The sequence below is a fragment of the Charadrius vociferus genome, unplaced genomic scaffold (assembly GCF_000708025.1).
Source record: "Charadrius vociferus isolate BGI_N301 unplaced genomic scaffold, ASM70802v2 scaffold39, whole genome shotgun sequence".
Taxonomy (NCBI): domain Eukaryota; kingdom Metazoa; phylum Chordata; class Aves; order Charadriiformes; family Charadriidae; genus Charadrius; species Charadrius vociferus.
Genome location: NW_009650188.1, coordinates 2,269,124 through 2,273,122, shown reverse-complemented (window position 1 = coordinate 2,273,122; position 3,999 = coordinate 2,269,124).

Genomic DNA, 3,999 nt, shown 5'->3' with positions numbered 1-3,999 from the left:
CTGACTCCCCTCCATCCCCCCCTGCTTTGCTGGAAAGCCGCCCAGATCTCCGCTCTGTTTACATTCAACGTCTCTGCTGAAAAAGACAGGAAGAACCTCTCCTAGTTGGTCAATAAATCCCCTACAATTAGCGGTAATTACTAACGCAAACACAGAGATAACCTTGCAGCCTGGCACCAGGCAGGGATGCCCGCTGGCCCAGCTCCGGCTGAAGCGGGGGCTGGCAGGGATGAGACCCAGGGGAGGCTCTCCCGGCCCCGGCCAGAGCATCCCCGAGGCGAGTGGCTCGGCCTTGGGTACCACCTTTTTTCACCCGCCGGCATCGCCCGTGTCCCTGGCCGAAGGATGGCACCCGGCCGGGCTCCACGCCCTGCCATGCGTCACTCACACACCGCCCTTGTTTGAACTGCCTGGGGATGTTTGCAGGAGGATGTAGGACGTGGGGACGTGGGAACAGCCTGCGGCCAGGGGCTGGCAGGTGCCATCAGATAGCAGTGGGGTTACTGGGCCCCCACGCCCGGCGGTGACGCAGGGCTTTGTCACTCTGCGTCCCTCCAGGAGGAAGGGGCAGGTCCTGCAAGCAGAAGCCCCCCAGTGCCCCTGCCCCGCGCAGGGAACCTGCAGCCTTGGTCCTGGGGAGGCTGCTGCTGCCATGGGGCTGCAGAAGGGGGCTGCCACGGACCCCAGCAGCCAGAGCTCTTCAGCACGGTCAGGCACAGCCTTCTCCTTCTTGGTGCTCACTCCTCACCATGGGGTGTCTTCTTGCACTGGTGGGAAGCAGCTAAAGCTCATCTGCCTTACTGCTTCGATCACGCTGCTCTGGAGCATCGCTTTGTAGGCTCATAGCGTACCAAAGCAGCTTTGAAAGTTCTTCCCACTGCCTGTCCTGTGGCTTTCTGCAAAGCTGCCAGCTCCTGCCCAGCGCCCTGCTGCTGCCAGCTACAGCCAATGCCCGGCCCTCCTTCCCCCAGTCCTCTTGAAGACCCTTGGAGGAGGCCACTGGGAGCTGCCCAGGAGGTAGCTACCTGCAGAAGCTCCAGCCCCAGAGCCAAGTCCCTCATCTCCCAACACGGAGGGCTTGTAAGCTGGCTGAAACTGCTAACTTCTGGCTGTCAGGCTCGAGCCATGTCCTCCAGCCCTCAGGAGGACAGGCAAATGTGGCAGCATTTGCCGAAACGCGCAGTGAGTGGTGCGGCGCCCACAGGGAGCAGCTCCCCGCCAGCGTGCAGAGGCAGGTCTCGCTTTCACCCTGGGGAGGGAGGAGGATCAGATCTGTCTCCTTCGCCCACACAGCCGGGATACAGCTGCTGCTGCTTCCCCGAGACCTCTCAGGGCTTGGTCAGCTTGCTTAGGCACCCTCTGGGATCAAGGGGGTAAAGCTTTCTTCTGTCCAAACACATCTGCTGCCTGCTATCACTTCTCCTGAAAGGAAACAACCTTAGAGAGGAGATCAGCCACTCTGACTAATGGGGAAACTCTTCAAACACAGCAACACGTTCCCCCCTGCCCCGAGAAGACAGGACTCCACCCTTGTTTTATGAAAAACCATGAAAACGTTCTCCAAAGGAGCCTGAGGCTACTCCATCACTCCTCGGTTAGATAAGGGACACCCCAGCTCCCTGCCTGGCTGGTTCAATTAAGCTTACTTGCATGCAACACAAGTTTTCACAAGCCCCTTGTCATCCCGGGCAGGGGAAGAGGCATGCGCCGTCCCCAAGGAGACGCAGTTTCAAGTCTCAGCCTGAGCACCAGCAAACTCACCACAGCCGTGCCAGAGACACAGCAGAGCTGGCTAAACTTTGGCACAGATGCGCAACCTGCGGGAGAACATGGATGAAAGCCTCCCGGAGGTTTATACTTGCCAAGCTGGCTCTACGAGAAGATAAAGGAGCTGTGCTGTTTGAATATTAAACCCTTAAAATGCCCCCAGCAGCTTTATCCCTGCTAGGCATCATAATTCAGCTATCGGCTCCATCCAAGTCCGCGGTGAGAGCTGGAAACGGGCCAGGTGAGCACCAGTGGAGCCCAAGGCTTCAGCAGCACCTCCCTGCTCAAAATAGAGGAAGGCAGCAGCCATTGCCAATTAATTCTGTAATGGTTCAAATCAAACTTTTCAAGTCTGAAAACAGCACGGAGGAGCCATGATTCCCTGTTTCAGAGGCTGGAGAATTGCACATCTTCACGCACCAGCTGCCAAGCCCAAGCCAGGGAGGCAGCCTCGGCTTCAGGGATGAGGGTCCTCCTCCCAGCTGGAAGAACAGTGAACAGCCCAGGGAAGGAAGCAGGACGCGAAAGGGCATGCAAATCCACAGCTCCACTAACCACCGCCTGACCCACGCTTGCTCACAACCTTTCTAAAAGCCACACAAAAGGCCCAGCCCTTCTCCACCTCCCGGATGCCCAGGCAAGCGAGAGCTCTTATTGAAAGCACCTCAAAAAGGCCCCATCCCAGTCCCTCCTTGTCCTTCCCAGTATGCCCAGCTGCTTGGCTGCTGGTGACCGTCGCCCTTCTCAGCTAATCCTCCAGAATCCTCCTGCTACACCTGAGCGACGCTGCTTTCGGCTCCCTTGGATGGAGCTAAGCGTCGGGGTTTGTGCACTGCTGAGCCACAGCACAGGGCACCCTTGATTCCCAAAAGCTCGCTCCTGACATGGACCGCAGAGGTCCCTAACGAGCCCTCCTTTGCCAGGGGTCTGAACAGCTCCCGAACACCAATGACTCCTTTATAAATCCAGTGGCTGTGCCGAGATCGCCGGGAAGGCAAACGAAAACAGCAGCACACAGACGTTGGGCACATACTCTTTATTCCGGGGATAAAAATTGCTTATACATTTTGCAGCAACTATTTTCATAAAAGACTTTTATAAAAAATGTAAAAACAAGCAAATATTTTCCATTATTAATATAGGAAAATGCTGCTGTGTGAATGGTTACTCTACAACTTATGAGATAAAATACCACCTTAAGGAGATATTATCTTTACAAGTAGTTAAAAAAAAAAAAAACAAAAACAAAACCAAAACAAAAAGAAAGGCAGAGGGCCATCGTATTAACAGGCCAGGCACGAAACTGGCTTCATTCCACAGAAAACACTCATCTTGTAAAAGGTAGCCACATATATAAAAAGGCACTTGGTTATTTGGGGCTAACGAGGAAAAGCCCTTTGTTTCTTTAGCATCGATGTAGCAACACTTCATTATTTGCAGTGAAACATGTACCTGGACAGACCTCCAGGAGCTCGCAGGCTCCTGCCTGGAGATCTGAGTCGGCTGCAGCTAAACTTCACAGGACACACTGCAGCGAGCGTGCCAGGGAACGCTGTGTGCGTCGTAAAAAGCAGTAACTTCAAGAATTAAAAACTTCAGCCCAAAACAATGGCCCCGGGAACCAGCTCCTCCTGAGGCCCTGCCTTCATGTACCATTGAGTCAAATCGAAAAAAAAAAAAAGCTTTTACTCTTGATTAGAATGGAAAGGAACATAGGAGAAAATACTGTACATGGTAGGATGCTGAATGGCCGCTGCTCGGAGGGGAACGGCCTTCTCTGTCCTTTGGCGGCAGCCGACAGCCCCGATCTCTTTGGAACACGCGCCTGCAGGGTTCCCCCGAAGAGGTAGGAGCAAACCATCCCCAGAAATGTTCACTTTGGCTGCTGACTGATTCAGAGCCCTCCAGGGAAGCATTACTCTTGTGGACAAAGCAGAAAGAGCGGCTGTTTGTCGAAGGTCAGCGACAGCTGGCTTCCTTAACTCCAAAAATATCGGGGGAGCTGCAGTACAAATGGCACTACCGTCCCACAGAGCACGTGGGGCACCTCAGTTGGGAAATCTCGGTACAGGCTGAAGCTGAGAGCAGAGGACAGCCCCAAACCTGTTAACCAAACCGCATTGGGCAACAGTTTCTGAGCTATTTGGTCTGCCGCTTAAGGCCGGCTCCTGGTGTCAGGCACGCTGCTGCTGCTGGAAGCCGGCTCAGGAGCCAGTGCTGCAGCCTCCTCGT